This window comes from Mobula hypostoma, chromosome 11 (assembly GCF_963921235.1).
Source record: "Mobula hypostoma chromosome 11, sMobHyp1.1, whole genome shotgun sequence".
Lineage (NCBI taxonomy): Eukaryota > Metazoa > Chordata > Chondrichthyes > Myliobatiformes > Myliobatidae > Mobula > Mobula hypostoma.
Genome location: NC_086107.1, coordinates 113,938,704 through 113,952,220, shown reverse-complemented (window position 1 = coordinate 113,952,220; position 13,517 = coordinate 113,938,704). Strand labels below are relative to the sequence as shown.

Genomic DNA, 13,517 nt, shown 5'->3' with positions numbered 1-13,517 from the left:
CCTGATTTGATGGAGACAGACGTGAGAAGCACGGAGGAACATCTGGAGAAACTTCTGAAATGCCCGGTTCGCTGCCACTGCTAATGTGTGATCAAGAATCTCCGGAGGGGAAGGCCCCAAATCCTCGGCTTTGCCTGTTGCCTGTTGCCGGGGCCGGGGTCGAAGCACTGGGCGGAGATGGTGCTCGGTGCTCGGTGTCGGAGGACTGCTCGGAGACTCGAAGTTTTCGGACGGACTCAAGAGTCGGACTGTGGTCAGGTGCTTCCAGGATGCTGCATCGGCAAGTTTGCAGCACTGGAAGCTCATGGCAGGGAGAGAGTTTCTCTTCCTTCTACCGTCTGCGTGAGATGATGGGACATTCGAGAGACTCCGAGACTTTACCGTGCCCACGGTCTGTTTTTATCAAATTACGGTATGGCTTTGCACTGTTGTAACTATATGTTATAATTATGTGATTTTTGTCAGTTTTTTAGTCTTGGTTTGTTTTGTGTTTCATGATATCATTCTGGAGGAACATTGTATCATTTCTTAATGCATGCATTACTAAATGACAATAAAAGAGGACTGCGTGTCCTCATAATCTAATCTAATTTAATCTAATGTCTTTGAACAGTCCCGCAGTTGGATGGCACAGGTTTTCGGTGCCTTACCGGGTAGACCATTGGGGCCTGACGCCTTGCGAAGGTTCACCCTCTTAAGAGATGTTCTGACGTCGGCCTTCAAGATAGAGATCACAGCGTCACCAGATGCTGCATATAATACATTGGGCTCATCTGGGAGTGAAGCATCACAGACGTTCATGATGTTAGGGTTTGCCTTGTGGAAGTAATGGCCTCTAAATCCAAGAGCCTCCTGTTTATTCCCCTCCATAGATGCTGCCTGACCTGCTGAGCTCCCCCAGCATTTTGTACATTGCTCCAAGAATCCATGCTTGAATTTTAGAGCTTCTGAATTTCAGAACAAGGACATTTCTGGCCATAATGACCCACATTACCAGAGTTGAAGCAGCAGATGTGGACACTGTCCTGGGATGTCTGCCTCAACACCCACCCCCAACAATACTTTCCCTGATTGGACGATGGTGCACTCCAGCACTGTGCTGCTTCCCCTGAATGGACGATGGTACGCTCCAACACTGTGATACTTACCCTGATTGGACGATGGTGCACTCCAGCACTGTGATACTTACCCTGATTGGACGATAGTGCAATCCAGCACTGTGAAACTTTCTCTGATTGGACGATGGTGCACTCCAACACTGTGAAACTTTCTCTGATTGGACGATGGTGCACTCCAACACTGTGATACTTCCCCTGATTGGACGATGGTGCACTCCAACACTGTGCTACTTTCCCTGATTGGACGATGGTGCACTCCAGCACTGTGATACTTTCCCTGATTGGACGATGGTGCACTCCAACACTGTGCTACTTTCCCTGATTGGACGATGGTGCACTCCAGCACTGTGATACTTTCCCTGATTGGACGATGGTGCACTCCAGCACTGTGAAACTTCCCTTCTGCAATCTCTGTTGGCTTCCACCCTTACCTGTGTTTCTCCACTCAATATACTGTAGATTTCAGATTCAAGGAGTCATAGAACACTACAGCACAGAAAGAGGCCCTTCAGCCCATCTAGTTAGTGCTGAGCCATTAATCTGCCAAATACCATTGGCCTGCACCCGGATCATAACCCTCTGAACCCCCCTCATCCATGTACCTATCCAAATTTTTCCAAAATATTGAATTCAACTCCATTATCCACCACTTGCACTGGCAGCTCGTTCGTTTCATACTCTCACCACCCTCTGAGTGAAGAAGCTTCCCTCATGTTCCCCTTAAACTTTTCAACTTTCACACTTAACCCATGACCTCTCGCTGTGATCTCACCCAAGCTCAGTGAGATCACTGAGGCCTGCTTACATCTACCCTACTCATGCCATAAGACCATAATACAAAGGAGCAGAATTAGGCCATTCGACCCATCGAGTCTGCTCTGCCATTCCATCATGGCGGAATCATTTCCTTCTCAATCTGATTCTCCTGCCGTCTTCCGTAACCCTTCATGCCCTGGCTAATCCGGAATCTATCATCATCTGCAACAAATACAAAGACTTGGCCTCCACAGCTGCCTGCAACAACAAACTCCACAGATTCACCATCCTCTGGCTAAAGAAATTGTTTCTCAACTCTATTCTGAAAGGACATTCTTCTCTTCTGAGGCTTCATCTTCAGGTCCTAGAGTCTCCCACTATCCTCTCCACATCCACTCACTCTATCTAGGACTTTCAATATTCAGTAAGTTTCACTGAGATCCTCTTTGTTCTTCTAAACTCCAGCAAGTACAGGCCCAGAACCATCAGACAATCCTCATATCCCAGATACTTTTTTGTGAACCTCCTTTGACCCCACCCCAATGTCGGCACATCCTTTCTTAGATAAAGGGCCCAAAACTGCTCACAATACTGCAAGTGAGGGTTCACCAGTGCTTTATAAACCCTCAGCATTACATCCTTACTTTTATATTCTAGATCTCTCGAACTGAATGCTAACATGAATTTGCCTTCCTCACACAGACTCCACCTGAAAGTTCACCTTTAGGGAATCTCAAGTTCCTTTGCACCTGGATTTTTGAATTTTCCTCTCAGTCTCCTTCTATCAAGCAGAGATCTCTACACTGACCAGTGTCTCTCAGTCCCTCTCTCTCAGGGGTGATCTGTACACTGACCGGTGTCTCTCAGTCCCTCTCTCTCAGGGGTGATCTCTACACTGACCGGTGTCACTCAGTCCCTCTCTCTCAGGGGGAGATCTGTACACTGACCAGTGTCTCTCAGTCCCTCTCTCTCAGGGGGAGATCTGTACACTGACCGGTGTCTCTCAGTCCCTCTCTCTCAGGGGGAGATCTGTACACTGACCGGTGTCTCTCAGTCCTTCTCTCTCAGGGGAGATCTGTACACTGACCGGTGTCTCTCAGTCCCTCTCTCTCAGGGGGAGATCAGCACACTGACCAGCGCCTCTCAGTCCCTCTCTCTCAGGGGGAGATCTGCACAATGACTGGTGTCTCTCAGTCCCTCTCTCTCAGGGGGAGATCTGCACACTGACTGGTGTCTCTCAATCCCTCTCTCTCAGGGGGAGATCTGCACACTGACTGGTGTCTCTCAGTCCCTCTCTCTCAGGGGGAGATCTGCACACTAACTGGTGTTTCTCAGTCCTTCTCTTTCAGGGGGAGATCTGCACACTGACCGGTGTCTCTCAGTCCCTCTCTCTCAGGGGAGAGATCTGTACACTGACCGGTGTCTCTCAGTCCCTCTCTCTCAGGCGGAGATCTGGACACTGACCGGTGTCTCTCAGTCTCTTTCTCTCAAGGGGAGATCTGCACACTGACCGGTGTCTCTCAGTCCCTCTCTCTCAGGGGGAGATCTGGACACTGACTGGTGTCTCTCAGTCCCTCTCTCTCAGGGGAGATCTGCACACTGACCGGTGTCTCCCAGTCCCTCTCTCTCAGGGGGAGATCTGTACACTGACCGGTGTCTCTCAGTCCCTCTCTCTCAGGGGGAGATCTGTACACTGACCGGTGTCTCTCAGTCCCTCTCTCTCAGGGGGAGATCTAGACACTGACCGGTGTCTCTCAGTCCCTCTCTCTCAGGGGGAGATCTGTACACTGACTGGTGTCTCTCAGTCCCTCTCTCTCAGGCGGAGATCTGGACACTGACCGGTGTCTCTCAGTCTCTTTCTCTCAAGGGGAGATTTGCACACTGACCGGTGTCTCTCAGTCCCTCTCTCTCAGGGGGAGATCTCTACACTGACCGGTGTCTCTCAGTCCCTCTCTCTCAGGGGGAGATCTGTACACTGACCGGTGTCTCTCAATCCTTCTCTCTCAGGGGAGATCTGTACACTGACCGGTGTCTCTCAGTCCCTCTCTCTCAGGGGTGATCTCTACACTGACCGGTGTCACTCAGTCCCTCTCTCTCAGGGGGAGATCTGTACACTGACCAGTGTCTCTCAGTCCCTCTCTCTCAGGGGGAGATCTGTACACTGACCGGTGTCTCTCAGTCCCTCTCTCTCAGGGGGAGATCTCTACACTGACCGGTGTCTCTCAGTCCCTCTCTCTCAGGGGGAGATCTCTACACTGACCAGTGTCTCTCAGTCCCTCTCTCTCAGGGGTGATCTGTACACTGACCGGTGTCTCTCAGTCCCTCTCTCTCAGGGGTGATCTCTACACTGACCGGTGTCACTCAGTCCCTCTCTCTCAGGGGGAGATCTGTACACTGACCAGTGTCTCTCAGTCCCTCTCTCTCAGGGGGAGATCTGTACACTGACCGGTGTCTCTCAGTCCCTCTCTCTCAGGGGGAGATCTGTACACTGACCGGTGTCTCTCAGTCCTTCTCTCTCAGGGGAGATCTGTACACTGACCGGTGTGTCTCAGTCCCTCTCTCTCAGGGGGAGATCAGCACACTGACCAGCGCCTCTCAGTCCCTCTCTCTCAGGGGGAGATCTGCACAATGACTGGTGTCTCTCAGTCCCTCTCTCTCAGGGGGAGATCTGCACACTGACTGGTGTCTCTCAATCCCTCTCTCTCAGGGGGAGATCTGCACACTGACTGGTGTCTCTCAGTCCCTCTCTCTCAGGGGGAGATCTGCACACTAACTGGTGTTTCTCAGTCCTTCTCTTTCAGGGGGAGATCTGCACACTGACCGGTGTCTCTCAGTCCCTCTCTCTCAGGGGAGAGATCTGTACACTGACCGGTGTCTCTCAGTCCCTCTCTCTCAGGCGGAGATCTGGACACTGACCGGTGTCTCTCAGTCTCTTTCTCTCAAGGGGAGATCTGCACACTGACCAGTGTCTCTCAGTCCCTCTCTCTCAGGGGGAGATCTGGACACTGACTGGTGTCTCTCAGTCCCTCTCTCTCAGGGGAGATCTGCACACTGACCGGTGTCTCTCAGTCCCTCTCTCTCAGGGGGAGATCTGTACACTGACCGGTGTCTCTCAGTCCCTCTCTCTCAGGGGGAGATCTGTACACTGACCGGTGTCTCTCAGTCCCTCTCTCTCAGGGGGAGATCTAGACACTGACCGGTGTCTCTCAGTCCCTCTCTCTCAGGGGGAGATCTGTACACTGACTGGTGTCTCTCAGTCCCTCTCTCTCAGGCGGAGATCTGGACACTGACCGGTGTCTCTCAGTCTCTTTCTCTCAAGGGGAGATTTGCACACTGACCGGTGTCTCTCAGTCCCTCTCTCTCAGGGGGAGATCTCTACACTGACCGGTGTCTCTCAGTCCCTCTCTCTCAGGGGGAGATCTGTACACTGACCGGTGTCTCTCAGTCCTTCTCTCTCAGGGGAGATCTGTACACTGACCGGTGTCTCTCAGTCCCTCTCTCTCAGGGGGAGATCAGCACACTGACCAGCGCCTCTCAGTCCCTCTCTCTCAGTGGGAGATCTGCACAATGACTGGTGTCTCTCAGTCCCTCTCTCTCAGGGGGAGATCTGCACACTGACTGGTGTCTCTCAATCCCTCTCTCTCAGGGGGAGATCTGCACACTGACTGGTGTCTCTCAGTCCCTCTCTCTCAGGGGGAGATCTGCACACTAACTGGTGTTTCTCAGTCCTTCTCTTTCAGGGGGAGATCTGCACACTGACCGGTGTCTCTCAGTCCCTCTCTCTCAGGGGAGAGATCTGTACACTGACCGGTGTCTCTCAGTCCCTCTCTCTCAGGCGGAGATCTGGACACTGACCGGTGTCTCTCAGTCTCTTTCTCTCAAGGGGAGATCTGCACACTGACCGGTGTCTCTCAGTCCCTCTCTCTCAGGGGGAGATCTGGACACTGACTGGTGTCTCTCAGTCCCTCTCTCTCAGGGGAGATCTGCACACTGACCGGTGTCTCTCAGTCCCTCTCTCTCAGGGGGAGATCTGTACACTGACCGGTGTCTCTCAGTCTCTCTCTCTCAGGGGGAGATCTGTACACTGACCGGTGTCTCTCAGTCCCTCTCTCTCAGGGGGAGATCTAGACACTGACCGGTGTCTCTCAGTCCCTCTCTCTCAGGGGGAGATCTGTACACTGACTGGTGTCTCTCAGTCCCTCTCTCTCAGGCGGAGATCTGGACACTGACCGGTGTCTCTCAGTCTCTTTCTCTCAAGGGGAGATTTGCACACTGACCGGTGTCTCTCAGTCCCTCTCTCTCAGGGGGAGATCTGTACACTGACCAGTGTCTCTCAGTCCCTCTCTCTCAGGGGGAGATCTGTACACTGACCGGTGTCTCTCAGTCCCTCTCTCTCAGGGGGAGATCTGTACACTGACCGGTGTCTCTCAGTCCTTCTCTCTCAGGGGAGATCTGTACACTGACCGGTGTCTCTCAGTCCCTCTCTCTCAGGGGGAGATCAGCACACTGACCAGCGCCTCTCAGTCCCTCTCTCTCAGGGGGAGATCTGCACAATGACTGGTGTCTCTCAGTCCCTCTCTCTCAGGGGGAGATCTGCACACTGACTGGTGTCTCTCAATCCCTCTCTCTCAGGGGGAGATCTGCACACTGACCGGTGTCTCTCAGTCCCTCTCTCTCAGGGGGAGATCTGCACACTAACTGGTGTTTCTCAGTCCTTCTCTCTCAGGGGGAGATCTGCACACTGACCGGTGTCTCTCAGTCCCTCTCTCTCAGGGGAGAGATCTGTACACTGACCGGTGTCTCTCAGTCCCTCTCTCTCAGGCGGAGATCTGGACACTGACCGGTGTCTCTCAGTCTCTTTCTCTCAAGGGGAGATTTGCACACTGACCGGTGTCTCTCAGTCCCTCTCTCTCAGGGGGAGATCTGGACACTGACTGGTGTCTCTCAGTCCCTCTCTCTCAGGGGAGATCTGCACACTGACCGGTGTCTCTCAGTCCCTCTCTCTCAGGGGGAGATCTGTACACTGACCGGTGTCTCTCAGTCCCTCTCTCTCAGGGGGAGATCTGTACACTGACCGGTGTCTCTCAGTCCCTCTCTCTCAGGGGGAGATCTAGACACTGACCGGTGTCTCTCAGTCCCTCTCTCTCAGGGGAGAGATCTGTACACTGACCGGTGTCTCTCAGTCCCTCTCTCTCAGGCGGAGATCTGGACACTGACCGGTGTCTCTCAGTCTCTTTCTCTCAAGGGGAGATTTGCACACTGACCGGTGTCTCTCAGTCCCTCTCTCTCAGGGGGAGATCTGGACACTGACTGGTGTCTCTCAGTCCCTCTCTCTCAGGGGAGATCTGCACACTGACCGGTGTCTCTCAGTCCCTCTCTCTCAGGGGGAGATCTGTACACTGACCGGTGTCTCTCAGTCCCTCTCTCTCAGGGGGAGATCTGTACACTGACCGGTGTCTCTCAGTCCCTCTCTCTCAGGGGGAGATCTAGACACTGACCGGTGTCTCTCAGTCCCTCTCTCTCAGGGGGAGATCTGTACACTGACTGGTGTCTCTCAGTCCCTCTCTCTCAGGGGGAGATCTGGACACTGACCGGTGTCTCTCAGTCTCTTTCTCTCAAGGGGAGATTTGCACACTGACCGGTGTCTCTCAGTCTCTCTCTCTCAGGGGGAGATCTGTACACTGACTGGTGTCTCTCAGTCCCTCTCTCTCAGGGGGAGATCTGCACACTGACCGGTGTCTCTCAGTCCCTCTCTCTCAGGGGGAGATCTGTACACTGACCGGTGTCTCTCAGTCCCTCTCTCTCAGGGGAGATCTGTACACTGACTGGTGTCTCTCAGTCCCTCTCTCTCAGGGGGAGATCTGTACACTGACCGGTGTCTCTCAGTCCTTCTCTCTCAGGGGGAGATCTGCACACTGACCAGTGTCTTTCAGTCGCTCTCTCTCAGGGGGAGATCTGAACACTGACTGTTGTCTCCCTGACTCTGGGGAGATCTGAACACTGACTGTTGTCTCTCTGACTCGGGGGAGATCTGAACACTGACCGTTGTCTCTCTGACTCGGGGGAGATCTATACACTGACCGTTGTCTCTCTGACTCGGGGGAGATCTGAACACTGACCGTTGTCTCTGTGACTCGGGGGAGATCTGTACACTGACCGTTGTCTCTCTGACTCTGGGGAGATCTATACACTGACCGTTGTCTCTCTGACTCGGGGGAGATCTGAACACTGACCGTTGTCTCTCTGACTCGGGGGAGATCTATACACTGACCGTTGTCTCTCTGACTCGGGGGAGATCTGTACACTGACCGTTGTCTCTCTGACTTGGTGGATATTTGAACTCACTGGTATTTGTGTTTCTCTGTGATCAGTCATTTTGACCTTTTTGTACGGTAAGGAGTGTTGTGGTCAGGGTTTTTTTTGCCTCACACTACTTCCTCCCTCCACAGCCTGTGGTCTTTATAACCCTCCTGGTGTCACTTTGTAGTCATGTGACTCTAGTCTTGCTGACCACCACCTCTGAGTTATCACCAGACAATCTGACACTGAGGCTTCAGCTCTGTCCCCATTGCTATGGATGCTGGTAGAATTTAGTTTAAACACAAGTTGCACAAGTCAGTTCTAATTTGAGCTTCATTTTAAGTCAAACGCCAATGCCACGCTGGTTCTGGGCCTAGGTAACAGGTGATGGCTGGCTCTGGGCCTAGGTAACGCAGACATCCCACCTCTCCCGGGAGTTCCGGGAGTCTCCCGCATATCGATAGCGGCTCCCTGATGCCCGCAAATTATATACAATATCCTGGAAGTCGATTTTTTAGAGAGTCAGAGGGAGAGGGAAAAATAAGCAAGAAAGAAAATGAATGAATCCTGCTTGATCTCTCTTTGTGCTAAGTGGACCTATCAGTTTTCTCTGTGGGCAGGCTTTACAGTCAACCTCTCTCTCTCTTCCATAGTCCATCAGTTCAGTTACTGCCTTCTGTAATGACGCTGAAATGATCTGGATGACTTTCAGTGATGAAGTACAAAAGCCTGGCGAAGAAATTCCCAAGGCTGGCGGTGACAACTTGACTACGCGAGGCTGTCCTATACGGGCGGGGCGTGTTGGTGTCTTAAAGGGGATTAGAGTGGGGTTTAAATTGGAGCAAAATTCCAAAATCTCCGCTAAGACATCTTTAAAAACGCACTCGCAGCAAGCAAATTCTTCAGGTTTTTTTCCCTGAAGCACTTCCACTTACAGGTACATCGAAGCCCGCGATGTGCTGGGTTTAAGCGCAGCCGTTTTCAGAAGAAAAAGCGATTTTAATAAATACCCGGCCCCCACCGAGGTCTCGTCATTAGGACAGGGAACTGTTCACCTGTGCTGCACACTTTATATGCATTTTGAATTACACTTTATAAAATAATATGGTATTATATTGTTTTATGTGGTGTGCGTGATATATGTATTGTGGCTACACCGTGGTCCAGACAGAGGTTGTTTCGTTTGTGGACAATTGGCCAGATGACAATAAACTTGAACTTGAAGATACAGAACTTCTAAATCACTCATTTAAAATCCCCCATTTTGATGTAAAAAAAAGTAAGTTCTGATCCCGACTATTGCAGAGTGTGTGTGTGTGTGTGTGTGTGTGCGCGCGTGTGTGTGTATGTGTACGTATATGCGATCGGACGTTGTCCGAATGGACGTTAAGTGGTGCACACCTGTAATAAGGATACACCTTATGCTTTTATTTCTTTTAGGGGCCACAACATATCAGGGAGGCTAAGCACAGGGAAGGCTGCTCAAGTATTTCACAGTTCTTTTCAGCAGAAAACCAAACTCTGACAGAGAAGGTCACTGGAGCTGAGGTGTACTTTATATCTTTCATCATTGAGCAAAACCTGCCATTCCAGGTGTGGAACCACACAGGTAAGCTACTCAGGAAAATGTTTCCTGATTCAGAAATGGCAAAAAACTATGCCTGCTCATCAACCAAGACGGCAGCTATTGTGAACAAGGCACATTAAAGACAGACTTCAGAAGTCAGCTGTCTCACAAAACACTTGCGAATCTGAATGTCTTGCAAAATTAACAAATTCATTGACACAGACTGCTATGAGGTTGAGACCTCCCTGAAATGAGTTTTTGCTGGGTGGGATGTCTGGTAACCGGTGATGGCTGGTTCTGGGCCGAGGCAAAGGCTTCCGTCCCCTTCACTGTTCACAGTCTGCACCCTCATTCACTTGTTTGTAGACCGTTGTGTCCAGCCTCACAGCCTTTGTTCTACTCTAAGGCTGACAGTCTTTACTGTAGTACCCCTTGGCAGTCTCCTGTCTGGGCTCATAGCCATACTTCTACTCCGAGGCCGACTGACTCCACCTCAGTCTAACAGCTGTTGGGCTGTTGTACGCAGCTCTCAGTTTTCACTTTACCGTTCAGAACTAGGGTGGCCATTTCCAAATTTTCAAAAAGGAGGACATTGTATACGTGGTCATAGGTTACCATATATACACAGAGCGTTTCAAAAACATTTAAACCATATTGCAAAAACAACAAATGCAAACAGGTAACAACAGGAATTCTGCAGATGCTGGAAATTCAAGCAACATACATCAAAGTTGCTGGTGAACGCTGCAGGCCAGGCAGCACCTCTAGGAAGAGGTACAGTCGACGTTTCAGGCTGAGATCTGACGAAGGGTCTCAGCCTGAAACGTCGACTGTACCTCTTCCTAGAGATGCTACCTGGCCTGCTGCGTTCAAATGCAAACAGATGATCATTTTAGTTATTTTATTAAATAGAAATTCTAACATGATGCTTTTTTGCCTATATAAATCCAGCAATAACCTAGCTATTTCATCATTAATCAGTGATTTTCCGCCAGAGCCCTTTTTCCTATTCGATGATTCATCATTCTGCATATTACATACATGCATTCATACAGTATAAGTAAAGAATTGAAAGAAATGAATGTTTATTTTTACTCCTGCTGAAGCAGATATGCTAACCAAATTAACTTACTTCACAAACTAAAGGAAGTAGCCTACTTAGGCCTACCGTGGACTGCTGGGTATGGATGTCTAGTTTTTGTATTTCTGCCCTTTACTTGCCATCTCCAGGAGTTTTCTGTTGGCCAGGAGCTTTTTGTACGTGGCTGGGCCACTCTTCTAAGAAGTTGTTACAGATTTGGAGTTCTGCTTGCAGACGGTTTCTCTCGTTTCTCCAAGCTGAGGTCATCATTGAAAAAACTCGTTCTGTGTGAACATTGCTGCATAGAATAGAGAAGATATAAGCACTCACCTTCTTCAGGTTTGTAAAAGAGACCTCAGATTTACTGAACAGCTTGAGATAACGTTCTTCACTATGGCTATCTACCATCTCAGGAGTATTGATAATTGCCTCCACAATCCCATACTCTTCATATAATTCATCCATATCAATATCTTAAAGGTTACAGGCCTTGACTGCATCACAGAATTCTCCAAAAGGTATGGCACTTGTTAGGCTCAATTTTGACATTTTGTTATGAAAGCTGTTTTCAGAGAAGTCATACCTGTCACTTTAGTACTTTATGAATCTTTCATAGAAAACAATGAAGTCTGCTTCACATTTCTTAGACACATCAGGGGTAAGCTGGCTAAGCCTGGTGTTCACTGCAAAGCCAAAAAAACGGACCTTTACTCTTCTTTCAAATTCGCTTTTCAGTTCAGCCATTAGCTTAAATACTGAAAGTATGCTGAATGACTTGGCTTCTAGTGCTTCAATAGTGTCTGAGAACAATTTAAGAGTGACTGAGGAAGAAGAAATAGATCTCTGACGATTCACAGGCATTTCTTTCATCTCCAAAGCGACTTCCACAGTACCTTGGGGGCACTCCTCCTCACCTAGATGCTGAAAATAACATTTTAGGACTTCCCAGCACTTAAGTATTCTGTCAATAGATGGCAAAAGAGAGAGCCGTCTAGTCACAACATGCTGTAACAGATTCCAATTATCAACGTCCACGAATTCACAGAATTCCTTTAACTGTGCTGTTTTAGCTGAGATGCTAAAATGGTTGTACACTTTGAGCTCAATATTTTCAACACCAGTTTCCAGTTTTCCTGTAGCAAATCTTGTTGCATTGTACAAAATATGGGCCAGACAATTTGCAGCAATAATGTTCTTCTGAGACATTTTCAGTTTTTGATAAACACTGTTGTGTTTTCCATAGTTTACACTTGCATTGTCAGCAGTGTATGCGGACACTTTATTCAGATCCAGACCTGCCGTCTCTAGTTTAACGTGTAGCTGATTTGTTATGTCCCCTGATAATTCATCGTTATCACTGTAAAAGTCAAGTAACACATGTTGCACTCCCTTCTCAAAATGAAAGTATCTCGGAAGTATTGGGAAACACTTTGTTGCACCTTTGTTTGAAGCATCAGTTGCTATTGAAAAGGGCAAGCCATGTTCTTTGATCAGTCCTGGGTATGACTCTTAAACTGCAACTGGTGATGAGGCTCTGATTGGGGACTTTCAGAGCTTTGGGGAAAGTGGAGTTACCCCTTAGTCATTCATTGCTCCCAGGGCCGCTCTGTCCCGGAACGGTAGCATCTACAAGGGTTCCTGCTTCAAGATACGGCAGATCTGGCAGGTTCAGTAACTGAACTTATGACAGAGAAGGCAGATGAGCTAGGACCTCAAATGTCAACGGCTATAGTACAGGCAGATGAACGTTTGGGAAGAGAAATGATGATTTCTTTAGTTCGCCCAATGGAAGGCAATAGCAGACCACCATTGCTAAATACTAGGTTTCCTAGAATCTATTTGCTAAGAAAACCATGGTCAAACTCACAAAATATATCACACAACAACAGCGTCAAGAGGATCTTCAAGACAATTCTGAAGATGCTTCGCTCGGTAGGGTTGATTCTGGTCAGCAGGGGATCCCCGACCGTCATCAAGCTACTGCTCATAAAATTCAAGTAACACAAAAGAAAATTATTGCCACTTGGAATGTAAGAACCCTATATCAAGCAGGAAGATTGAACAATGTGATAAATGAAATGAAAAGACTGAAGATTAACATCATGGGAATTATCGAAGTTTGTTGGGCAGGTGCTGGAACATGTCAGATTAGAAATAAAACACTAATTTACTCTTGTGGAACATCCCATACTAATGGAGTAGGAATTCTTATGGATGAAAACATGGCAAAAAGTGTTTTGGGACATTGGGCAATATCAGAAAGAGTGCTCCTTGTTAGATTCAGAGGACAACCATTTGATTTAGCAGTTATACAGGTATATGCACCAACAACAGATGGAACAAATGATGATATAGATAAATTCTATGAAGAGCTTGAACAAGTGAAGAATGGATGCAAATCTCAAGATATTGTTATTGTCATGGGAGATCTAAATGCTAAAGTAGGACAAAGTGCTGATGGAAATACCATAGGAAAATTTGGACTAGGGGAAAGAAATGAAAGAGATGAAAAATGGGTAGAATGGTGCGAGATGAATAATCAGGTCATTATGAATACCTACTTTAAAAACCATTCAAGATGCTTATGGACATGGAAAAGTCCAGGTGATAACACTAGAAATCAAATTGACTTTATTACTATAAACCAAAGATTTGGAAACTCAGTGACTCAATGCAAAACATATCCAGGTGCAGA

General features: G+C 48.7%; 1 protein-coding gene across 3 annotated transcripts in view; it reads right to left on the bottom strand.

The window, feature by feature from the left end:
* LOC134354412 (perforin-1-like) overlaps window positions 1-11,461 on the bottom strand; it is a 65,710-nt gene extending 54,249 nt beyond the window's left edge. For 2 of the 3 annotated variants that reach the window (XM_063063412.1, XM_063063413.1), the window contains exons 1-2: window positions 11,406-11,461; window positions 10,910-11,120 (exon numbers count right to left, since the gene is read on the bottom strand). The gene's annotated coding sequence lies outside the window, so the exon portion shown is untranslated. Of the gene's footprint in view, window positions 1-10,873; window positions 11,121-11,405 lie in introns of all 3 variants that reach the window. The other variant, XM_063063411.1, reaches the window with a different exon arrangement.
* Window positions 11,462-13,517: the final 2,056 nt, after the last annotated feature.